The 12500-nt window shown below is 46.8% G+C and overlaps 1 protein-coding gene across 1 annotated transcript in view; it reads right to left on the bottom strand.

Annotated features, from left to right (window-relative positions):
* The window catches only part of LOC119578780 (nucleolysin TIA-1-like), a 151210-nt gene that overhangs the window by 69384 nt on the left and 69326 nt on the right, over positions 1–12500 (bottom strand). Inside the window, exon 2 of the mRNA XM_037926405.1 lies at positions 4286–4361. The gene's annotated coding sequence lies outside the window, so the exon portion shown is untranslated. The remainder of the gene's footprint in view (positions 1–4285; positions 4362–12500) is intronic.

The raw sequence follows: 12500 nt of genomic DNA, 5'->3' as shown, positions 1-12500 counted from the left end.
AGAGAAGCGAAGAGTAAGGGAAGACAAAAACAAAGAAAGAAGAAAGACAAAAAGGGAGAATGGGGAAGAGGACGCAGAAGGGGGGGAATGGGGAAGAGAACGCAGAAGAGGGGGTGAGGGAGAGGTGGAGAGAGAGGGGGGGGATGTGACATCAATTACCGAGGAGAGTTCTCGAGGGTTACAAGGGACATTTACCGACACACAGAACGGTTATTATTTGAGGGCCGAGGAAATATGAGACCATTATGTCCTTTAAGGTCGAATTAATTAATGCGGCTGCCTATAATGTAACTGCTCGTATAACAAAAATAACTTAAAAGGCTGCATTTTGGGGGGAAACGTATTAAAAAAAAAGAAGGATTCGCGTGTCCATACTAAGCTTTAGCTTTGACGAGAGAAAACTAATCGAAAATCTAAAAAAAAGAGGTTTGTGCTCATACAAAGCTTTAGACCTAACCATAAAATCGAAAATATATAATAAAAAACATATTCTTTAAGCAACTAATATCTAAAAGAGAAAAGAAACTCTACCAAAATGTTCTTCAAACAATTAAACATGAAAAAAACACACCTAATCGGAAAGTAATTATACCAAAACACATTCTTTAAGCAATTAATATCTAAAATAAACACACCTAACGAAAAGAAATGCGGCCGGACCCCAGTCGAATTTCGCAAGGGCTAAAACAAAGCCCTCACTAAAACAACGCCGCGCAGCCCGTTCCCCCATAAAAGGGCAAAATTGTATCATCTAAAAACGTCAGGAAATAAATGCGGCCACAGAGAGAGTTCCCGGATGACATATATAGGATCGAGCCATGTCCACTGGCCGGGAATCCTACCGGCGCGACGGCAAAGGATAAAAATATTTAAAAAAAGCGGTGATATCCCTATAAAATAAACGAACGGGGGAAAAAAGGAAAATAGAGAATAAACCACAGGGAGAACTATATAGAGGGATGGGGGTTATGGTTATGTTTATATTACTCGCGTTTAACTTATGCTCATGCGTATACCTGGAGTAAGTGCATGCTTTTCACTTCATTATGAAAGCACGCAAAAAAAATATTGCCTTACAATGGCGGAAAGCCCCGGAAAGTCCCCTCGCCTATCCCCCCCCTCTCCTTTTCCCTCCCCCTCCCTACCTACCCCTTTCTCAGCACATCCTCCCCTGCCCACGGCTCTCCCCCTCCCCTTCCCCTCCCCCTTCACCCGGATGACGTATGCAAACGAGCGGCCGCGAGCGTGTGCGGGAAACCCGTGACACCGACTATAATTTACGCCGTTTCGTCGTTCACCGTTGTTATTCTTTAGCATCTGTTGTTCGCTGTGCTTCATCGCTATCCCTCTTCGCCCCCTCCTCCCTTCTCCTTTTTCCCTCTCTCTTTCTACCCCTTCCCATCCCCTCTCCCCTCCTCCCTTCCTCCCTTTCTCCTTCCCCTTCCAACCCTCCCCCCCATCCCTATCTACCCCTCCCCACCCCACCCCTTCTTCCCCATCTCACCCCTTCCTCCCCACCCCACCCCTTCCTCCCCATCCCCTTTGTGTTGGACTTATTCCATTATGAGACGGAGCAAGCTACACTCTCTAAATCACATGCCGGCCCGCGCCCATGTTGACAATAATTACGGACTCATAAAACAACATCAGGGAGAGTTTTCCTTGTGCAGTTGTGCTTTATTGATATTTCAAAAGCACGCTCGCTACCCTACGTCGAAAAAATACGCATTCACGCATTCGTATTTATAATGTGATCTTTTGTGATTCTTGTGCCTGTTTCTGTTTCTCATTCTCTCTACCTATTTTCCTTCCTGTTTCTCTGTGTGCTTCCCTCCTCCCTCCGTCTATCTATCTATCTATCTATCTATCTATCTATCTATCTATCTATCTATCTATCTATCTATCTATCTATCTATCTATCTATCTATCTACCTATCTATCTGTCTGTCTCTTTTACTCCCTTTCCTCCCTTTCCCTAAGTCATATCTTCTCCTCCTCCTCCCCCACCCCTTTCCCTCCGCCTCTCACTCTCTGCCTATACCTACCTATTTCTCTCTCTCCCCCTCCTCCTCCTCCTCCTCCTCCTCCTCCTCCTCTCCTCCTCCTCCTCCTCCTCCTCCTCCTCCTCCTCCTCCTCCTCCTCCTCCTCCTCCTCCTCCTCCCCCCTCCTCCTCCCTCCTCCTTTGCACACACGCCCTTCCGTGACGACGCGGACCTCAGGCTGAATAGGCCCCTATCCCTGAACGTGAGGCCTGAAAGGTGCGACACGGAGAGACCATCGGCGCGGCGGCAGGTGGCGAGGACGATGCATCCCTCCCGAGCATCATTGCCTCCTCCTTTATGCCCCCTTTTATCCCTCCTTCGTCTTCCTGTTTCATTTGCTCTTTCTGTCTCTGTCTCTATTTCTCTATTTGCCTCTGTTTATCTATCTATCTATTTGTCTTGTCTTGTCTTGTCTTACCTTGTCTGTCTCTTATATTTTGGTGTGAAATATCTTTTCCTTTGGACCTTTTCTTGCTCTTCCCCATTCCTTATCTCTCTTTCCATTTATCTCCAGCATCAGTTGTCTATCTCTTTTTGACTTTACCTGCCTCTCGCCTCTCCGTCTATCCCCACTACAGACTGTCCATTTCTTCTCCCCCATATCTCGTCTCTTCTTTCCATCTACCTCTAACACTAATTATCAATCTCTCCTTGCTCTTCCTCCATTGTTATCTCCCTTCCCTTCCATCTCCAGCATCGAAAGCGACAGCATCGAACAGAGAGGGGACACGCCCTACGGACAGCGATTCACGGACAGGCATCGGGCACGGCAAAGCACACCCCGAGAGCAACGTATGTGTTTGCGGGGGGGAAACAAGCTCACGCTATGGGGGCCAGCTCTATGATGTACGATAACTGCAGGAAATGATGCAATACCGCTCTATAGGGGTTACCTGTAATGACTCTGTTTATGGCACCACTGAGGGGGTTAAGGGAGAGTCAGGTGTATAACCTCACAGCGGGAGCTGGGGGTGGGGGGTGGAACAGGGACGGGAGAGAATGGGGGTAAGGGGGTAAGGGACGAGCGTATGAATTCAGTGTGTGCATAAATAAACGTTACTCATCACAATAATAATCATCCACACAGCAATGACGCTATTAATAATCAACCCTGATCATAAGCACGCGCCATAAACATATATATTTTTTTCTACCACCTAATTTTATCCCAAAAAATATACAAATATTGCACGGGCCCTGATGCCAATTTGCGTACAGCACAGGATACCAAGGAGCTGGCGATTAACCAGCTGATCGAGGTCCACGGCTTTGGGGCAACACCGAAGAAGGGTCCCTCCAAGCCAAGCCGCGGGGTTTGACAAGCCAGCTCAAGCTCACGAAAAAAACTCAACGACCAATGTAAAGCTTTACCAATTCTCCTTCCTTCTGCTATCAGTATAAAAAAATGGAGTGACGTTATAAAACAGCGTTAACAGTAAATTGCTTTCAAACAACTCGCGGATTAGGAAGGAAAAATTACGACATTTTTTTTCTTGACCCTTGTTTGATTTAGGTTGAGGAAATTGAAATAGATAAATCTTCCAGTTTTCCCAAAACAAACTCCGGTAACAAAGAATACACATGAGGTTCCGTTGATCTAATCTAACAGTCCTTGATTCGACGGCTTTCAAAGTATCACTGCACTATTTCCTTCACTTTGCTTGCAATAACCGTTGCATTTAACAGTGTGATAATACATCACGTCTATAACTAAATCAAACTAAATGATGCAATATTATATCAACCATAGATCACGCTACATTCTTGCGTACCCATGCAGATGAGAGCAAGGATTGGCTTAACACGCATTACTATACAAAAGAAAGCATTGTGAAGGGACCTATGTTATCTGCATTATCTGTGTCATCTCCCGAGCGAGACGAATCGCAGGAGGCAAAGAGGCGAGGAAGATCTCCGATGCGACGTGACTGAAACCAAACACGTGGACCCCCTGTTTCCGAGGGCCTCCGGACGTGACCCTACATCTGAAGAGAAACATGGACACGTAGCACACCTTTGCCTCGTTGCCACAGAAGCCCAGGTCACAAGGGCAAGCAGAGGCAAAGAACTCCTCTTACGAAGAAGTAGTAGTAGTAGTAGTAGTAGTAGTAGTAGTAGTAGTAGTAGTAGTAGTAGTAGTAGTAATAAAACACACAAAAGGAGATCCGGTGAAAAAATCAATCTTGATTCCTCGAACTTCCTTTTCCACAATAACAGAAGCTAATAATTATATAACACTCACCGCTTTTTTAACGAAGGAAACGAATCCGTAACCCTTGGACTTGAGGGTGTGTGGGTCGCGAACCACACGACAGTCTCTGTGGAAGGAAAGAATAAGGGTCAATACTGCTAATCCTCGTGGGCGTTTCCCAGGCTCTTAATGCCCGGAAATAGAAGTTGTGTAAGGGATTTAGTGATGAATAAAATGATGTTTTCCCGAAGGATGGTGAGAAATGGTGAAGGATGGTGAGCAGGGAGGCTGAAAAGCAGGGATCTCCATGTCGATTGTGTTATAGCTGGATAATTAGATTTTAGATGTTATTTGCCTCTTCCATAAAGACTAAGCAAAAATGTATACAGCCGATGGAAGAAATGAGTTTGATGTACGACAAGTCATGATTAAAAATAAAAAAAAAAAAAAATAGAAGAAGGGAAACAATGATGTGTTTACCTGTTAGATATGGTGATGACAAAAAGTGATTATAGGATATAGTTGTGATGACAATAATGATAAAAATCACATAAAATGAAATAGGAAAAACAACCTTATCGGTCACATTTAGATATACAGGAAATACACTATTACTTCTCTATTTCCCAGTGGACTTAAGAAGACAAGGAAAAGAAAGAGAAAGAACGAAATCAAACCTGGTTCAATAACAGGCATTTTAATATTATAATCTCGCATCAATATTCTCTTTCAGTACCAGCCAGGCATTGTATTGGTAATAGGCTACCAAAGCGAGCGAGAAGGAGAAAGAGGGAAGGAAGGAGGGAGGGAGGGAGGAAGGGAGGGATGGGGGGAGAGGGGGAGAGAGGGGGAGAGAGGGAGAGGGAGAGAGAGAGAGAGAGAGAGAGAGAGAGAGAGAGAGAGAGAGAGAGAAAGGCGGAGAGAGGGCAGTGAACGACAGAGAAGAGAAAAGAGAGAAGAGAGAAGAGAGCAGAGAAGATAAGAGAAGGGACGAGAAGAGAGAGAGGTACAATGTTGCCAGTTTTCTTCCTTCCTTCCTTCCTCTCTTCCCTCCCTCTCCCCATCCCCGACGGCCCCCTCTACCCCCTCCCTCGCCCTATCCTACCCATATCCTATTCCCATATTTAATCCCTCCCTCCATCCCCGCCCGACACACGCCGATTGATGAAATACTTACTGGCGCATGAAGCCTGGAATGTCACCCACAAATGGAATTAGAATGAAGCAGTGTTTGGCTTCACGCAGTTTTACCCTCGACGATCACCTCCTCCCTCCCCCCCCTCTCCTCCTCTCAGTCCCTCCCTTCGTCCTTCCTACTCTCTCTCTCTTTCTTTCTTTCTCTCTCTCTGTATCATTTTCTCTCTCTTTCTCTCTCTCTCTCTCTCTCTGTATCACTCTTTCTCTCTCTCTCTCTCTCTCTCTCTCTCTCTCTCTCTCTCTCTCTCTCTCTCTCTCTCTCTCTCTCTCTCTCTCTTTGTTCTTTCTTCTCTTCTCCTCTTTCTCTATCCCTCCCCCTCCCCTCCTTCCCTTTCCCCCTGCTTTCCCACGCCGGCCTCGATCACGGAGCAACTTTTGTTTATTCCTCTTTCCCCCTTTTTACACAAAAGCCCGAGTGCTTAATGAGACTCCCACCACCGCACCTTATCTTTACTATTGCGCGAAGCCGAACCGCGGCACGGATTATGCCCCCCGCCCTATTTACTGATACTAGTAAACGTAGCGAGATTTGAGTCGATAGTCCCGCTTAAATATAAACAAAGACAAGCCCGGAATGGGATCAAGAACCACCGACTGAGACTATCGGATTCCATTCCGGCTGGGCGTTACGTGCTGCATTTGAATACAAGATCGCCGCGGATATTTATCACCTCCCGTTCCCGGCGCATATAAATACCTGCATTTCCTTCCATACCTCATACGTGAGTGCACGCTTGTGGTTGAGGGGGCGCGCGTGAGGATGCAAGCATTTGTGTGTATGTATGTATCTATGTGCTGTGGATACGGTTGGCTACGTGTTTCCGCTCGCATACCAATGAATATTATGCAGTTAAGTTCGTAAATCAGTATATCCGTCTATCTAGCTATCCAATTAACTTTATCTATCTATCTATCTATCTATCTATCTATCTATCTATCTATCTATCTATCTATCTATCTATATATATATATATATATATATATATATATATATAGAGAGAGAGAGAGAGAGAGAGAGAGAGAGAGAGATGTAGATAGACAGATAAACAGACGGTTAGACAGAAACACTTCAAACACCCTCACTCTCAAACCCCCCAAAGCACACTCCCACAGCCACCCAATCAACCAACCAACCAACCAACCAACCACACTACCGCATAAAAAAATCCTCCCCGCCACACGAACAAAATCGACCTTAAACGTGGGCAGCCAATTCCACGTGTGGCTGGAGCCCGATCGGCAACCGGGCACCACCGCGCACTCGGGCCTTCGCCTCTCGCCTCCCGCTCCAGGAGGAGGGGCGGAGGACGTCGTCGCTCCGGGAGCTACGTCGGCCGTAGCGCCCGGCCGCTGGGTTGGGGGGTTCCTTTTTTTTTTTTTTATCTTGTTTTTACTTTTTCTGTCTGAGTTATTTTTTTACGTTTTTTTAATGCTCTCTATTTTTTTTTTTTCAACTTTTTAAAATTTATTTTAAAATATGATTTTTGTATTTTTTTTTACATTTTTTTAACGATTTTTTTTGATGGAGGAGATGGGTGTTTCTTTTCTTTTTTGGGGGGTAAGTAGGGGAGGGGGGGGGTGAGGGAGAGAGGGTTGGGGTTTCGGGTGAATAAAAGTCTCCTTGTGAGATATCTTATGGTTTATTTATTCATTTGGGCTTGTGTGTTCGGACAGACATTTTTTTCTGCTTTCTTTTTCACTTTTTTTTTTAAAGTCCTGGATGAGTGTACTTCCTTTCTTCGGACTCAAATATTCAAGAATGAAACATTAATCAGGATCACTTGCGGGGCAACTCATACATACATACATACATACAGACAGACAGACATTACATACAAATATATATGAACTACCCATGCGCACACCCCTTCCCCCACAGGTAAATACACGCACACTTGACAAATGTGAAACGAATTAGACCCACTCTCCTCTTTCAATATACAAGAGGGGACACATGCACAACGGCCTAATCTCCTAACTCTTGTCTTAATAAAACAACTTAAAACACTAATATTCCCACTTTAGAATCACTCCTCTTATTCCAAAAAGTATTACAGTCACAAACAATTGGAACGACACACACTAAAAAAGAGAGAGAAAAAAAGAAAAAAAAGAAGAAGAAAAAAAAAAATGGTCCTACACGCTATGTTAGATCTCGGGAACGGCCCACCGCCCACCTCCAGCGCCCACCTCCAGCGCCCACCTCCAGCGCCCACCGCCAGCGCCCACCGCCAAAGTGGCGTCCGCGGCTCAACTCCCGGCTTCGTTAAACCTACAAACATCCCCTACAAAGATTAAATCGCCACTTCCACCCCCTCCCATCAGTGTTAAACCTTCCCCTACTGTAAAACCACCAGTGTTTGACTTCCCGTTCCAACAGCCTCTATAATTACCCCATAAAACCGCCCATCTGCCACTCAACTGCCCATTTTTTCCCATCCCCGAACCTTTTAATCTCTTGCGCTGCCTCCTGCTCCGCCATCGCCGCCTCCTGCAATAACTTTTCACATCTTCCCACTTGTCTCTTCCTTGACGATCTCTCTCTCTCTCTCTCTCTCTCTCTCTCTCTCTCTCTCTCTCTCTCTCTCTCTCTCTCTCTCTCTCTCTCTCTCTCTCTCTCTCTCTCTCTCTCTCTCTCTCTCTCTCTCTCTCTCTCTCTCACTCTCTCTCTGTCACTCTCTCTCTCTCTCGTTCTTCTCTGCCAGATATATATAAATGTGAATATGTTTGGACCTATTTGTCATTCTACCTATACGTTTATATCTGTTTGTCTATCTCTATCTATCTCTCTATCTATCTTTCTACCTATCTACATATTTAACTCACTGTCTATTAACTATCTATCTATCTATCTATGGGGGTTATCTCTATACATTTTTTTCTCGTTTCATGTCATGCTTCTCTTGCATTTCCTCCCTGCCCCCACCCCCTCACCATCCCCTGCCCAGCGCCGTCCCCCTTCCCTACCTTTCCCTGCACCCGAGCGCGGCCTACCCTGCCACCACCTTCCAACATCAATCTTCCCTGCCACCAGCTTACCATCACTCTTCCGAGCCACCGGGTATATCTCCCGAGCCTCACGCGACCAAACGGTTCGAAATTCCCCTCTCTTCCCCGCCATATTTCCCCAACCTCCCACGGCAACCCGGCAGGCACAAGGGAGGGAAGGAAAGAGGGGGAAGAGGGGGAGGAGGGGGAAGAGGGGAGGGAGAGGAAGGGGGAAGAGGGGGAGGAGGGGGAGGAGGGGGAAGAGGGGGAGGAGGGGGAAGAGGGGGAGAAGGGAGAAGGAGGAGGAGGAGGATGAAAGACATGTATAATAAAGACCCACATTTTGATTTTATGAGGCTCAAAATATTACATGTTGGGGAGTATAAGGTGGGGCAGGGAAGTGGGGGGAAAGGAGAGAGGGGATGAGGAGGGAGGGGAAGGGATACCCGGTGGGTCCGGCCTACCCCCTTATAGATTAACTCCAACGATACGCCACGACATTTGACGGACGCTCTGCCCATGAATATAGAATGCTACTTTAGCGGGGGCCAAGTGGAGCGCTAACAGCCTCGCCGGTAACAGTAGCACACGTGGACGCCTCTGGAGAGCTATGATTAAGTAATAACCAAAGCAGAAATCTTCCAGGTAAAGAAGAAGAAGAGAGAGAGGAAAAAAAAGAGAGAGAAAAATGGCAGACTTGTTTACTTATCTTTGGCAAGTAGATCGATCTAATAAATATCAAACACGGAATAGTGATTTCCTCTGAATCTGTTTTATCCTACTTTTTCCTTCCCTCTTTTCTCTCGTCTTCAAACTACATTTCCTTCCAGATCTTCCCTTTAATATTGTAGCACTCATATGTACTCCTGCCCCTCCCCCCCACATCACTCTATTTTTCCTCAAATCACAACCTATTCAGTGCCCCCTTACAACTTTCACCACCCTTCTCCTCTCCAATCCCCTTCATTCCCTCCCCCTCCCTTTCTCTCCCTTACCTTCCCTCCTCCATTTCTCTCCCCTACCTTCCCCCCCTCCCTTTCTTTCCCCTACCCTCCCTCCTCCCTTTCTCTCCCCATCCCTCAGACCCCTTAAAACCTTCCTCTCTTCCCCCTTCCCTTCCGTCCCTTACAATACTCTCCCTCCCCGTCTCCCCCTCTCCCCTCCCCCCCTTTCCTCCCTCGTCTCCCCGATTCGTATCAGCTGACCACCTCCATCTTCATCGCGGACCATCATAACATTAAGAGCAGAAGGTCCTGGGAGAGAGGGGAGAGGTGGGGGGGAGGGAAGGGGGGGGGGCGAGAGATCGCCGTCAAAACAATGACTCTCCGCCCTCTCTTTATTTATTTCCTTCGTTTATTTATTTATTCATCTATTTATTCTTTATGGTCGACCGACGGCTGGGAATGCCGTGTGAAATTGGCTCGGTGATTGGCTACATCTGTTTACTTTCTTTTATTTGTATCTTGTTTGTTTTCTTTGCATGCAGGATACTACAGTAAATCTCGTCTATGCCTCTGGTATGCGCATTCTAGTCTCCCTTTGGCCAGTCAGTTTTCAGGCCAAGTATGTATGCATTTAATAATACACAGCGCCACCTTTCTGAAGTCGAATGCCGAACCCTTATGGAGGAATGCGCGCGCAGTCGAATCTATGCACGCGTAGAGGCCACGGAAATCAACAACATTCTTTCCCAAGTATCAACCACAAACACGCACGCACATACATACATACACGGTCATACGCTGACAACCGCATACCGAAAATAACAACACCAATGCATTGACGACCCACGATGCTCCTGCACCTACCCCTCCTCCCCCTCCCCTCCCCCTTCCCTCTCCCCCACCAATTCCGACGTCCCTCCCTCATCCCCCACCCCCCTCCTCCTTCACCCCCTCGTCCCTTAGCACAAGGGACTCTATAACGCATTCGTAGGCTATAAGAAACATTAGCGCTTGTGGAATGTTGACATACCGGCTTCGAAATGCTCTTTACATTACCCCCGACAATACCCGCTTTCCTTCATGAGAATTTTTTTTCTCGCTACTTCTACTTTCGCTTCACAAATTTTGCATGACTGCGAGTGATTGGTGTCGCCGGCCAATCACGCGAAGATCAACGTGAGCAATAACGGGAGTTCGTGCGGCGGTTTGCTTTCTTAAAAGAGAAAAGAAAATAAACGAGGTAAAAGGAAAAAATGCGTTCCCTTTTGTACTATTGGAAGTTTTGTGGCATTAAGCTCTAAGAGCGCGAAATAGGTTATAGATCCAATCAAAGGTTAGTGTGTGTGTGTGTGTGTGTGTGTGTGTGTGTGTGTGTGTGTGTGTGTGTGTGTGTGTGTGTGTGTGTGTGTGTGTGTGTGTGTGTGTGTGTGTGTGTGTGTGTGTGTGTGTGTTTGAGTGTGTAAGTGCGTGAGTGCATGAGTGCGTGTGTGTGATTATGCGTATGTGATTGTGCGTAAGCATAATTCAATACGTACAACGAATAACTGACCCACCGACAATAACACTAACAATAACTTCTAAAATCATACTTAAAGCCAATAATAACGATACCTACCTACCAACATAAAAATGAACAGAATCAAACACCACCCAATTAGGCTCTCCTCGCCAACCCTTAACGACACAAAAACGCTAACAAATAAAACGTACGTGGTTTATTAAACCAAATACACACCTTTTGCCCGTCGCCCTAACTAAACAGCCGACCCGCCCGACAGCGGCCACACAGTACACTTTTATTTTTATATTAGACGAGAACAGCGACAGCGAGAGATAGATCACTGGGGTCCTGGGGCTGAGGGGGGGGGGGGTAGGCAGAGAATGAAAGAGAAAGGGAAAGAGAATCAGAGAGGGGGGGGGAGGGAGGGAGGAAGAGAAAGAGATTGAGAGAGAGAGAGGGGGGAGGGAAGGATGGAAAAAGAGAGTGAGAGAGAGGAGGGAGGGAGGGAGGGAGGGAAAGAGAAAGAAATAGAAAGAGAAAGAAATAGATAGATAGATAGAGAAAACAAGGAGAAAGAAAGAAAGAGAGTGAGAGAGAGAGAGAGAGAGAGAGAGAGAGAGAGAGAGAGAGAGAGAGAGAGAGAGAGAGAGAGAGAGAGAGAGAGAGAGAGAGAGAGAGAGAGGGTAGGCCTAAAGGGATGAGAAGGACAGAACAGAGATAGGCCTAGGGAAGAGAAAAGAAGAGAGACAAGAGAAACTTCGAGGGGAGCAGCAGTCACATTATGGCGGTATTATAGACCGAAAGTCCCCCGGCTGTCTTCTAAAAAATATATATATATCTCGAAAAAAAAATATATATACACCTTCCATTAGCAGGTTTCTCCTTGACCGCTGGCAGAGGGACGAAGATAACAATCGATATATTTTATTCATAGTACACATGATCCTGTGTTATGCTCTATTATTTACAGCAGCCTATCAAAAGCTGCTTCGAAATACAACGTGTACATCCTACAACCGCCCTCTTTCGACCATCCTTGCATTAAAGGTATATGAGCTACCTCCCCTCCCCCTTTCCCCTGTGGCCGTGCGTAATGTTCCTTCCCTTCCCCTCATCGCTTCTCACCCTCCCTTCCCCTCATCCCCTCTAACTCCCCTCCTCTCACCTTCTCCTACAAACCTTTACCCTTTCTCACCCCCTGTAAACCCATCCCGCCCTTCACCTTCACCTTCCCCTCATCCCGTACCATTTTCCCCTTCCCCTCATCCCCACCCACCTTCCCCTTCCCCTCCCACCATCCCCTTCCCCTCATCTCCTCCCACCTTCTCCTCATCCCCTCCCCCTTCCCCTTCTCCTCCCATCTTCCCTCCAACCTTCCCCTTCCCCTTATCCCCTCCCACTATCCACTTTTCCTCATCCCTTCCTAGCCTCCACCTTCCCTTAGCCCCAACGCTCCACCTTCCCCTCGTCCCCACCCACCCTCCGCCTTCCCCTCACCCCCTTGCTGCCGTATTGCCGTATAGGGTGCCGTATTTCCCGTGCCGTCCCCGGGGTTCAGATGATAACGTCTGACGTGGGGCGACATCGTAAGTAAAATTTATCACTCTCATTTCGTGTAGAACAATAAGAAGGATAC

The sequence above is a fragment of the Penaeus monodon genome, chromosome 11 (assembly GCF_015228065.2).
Source record: "Penaeus monodon isolate SGIC_2016 chromosome 11, NSTDA_Pmon_1, whole genome shotgun sequence".
Lineage (NCBI taxonomy): Eukaryota > Metazoa > Arthropoda > Malacostraca > Decapoda > Penaeidae > Penaeus > Penaeus monodon.
Note: the sequence above shows the minus strand (reverse complement) of the source record. Positions and strands in the feature narration are given on the sequence as shown.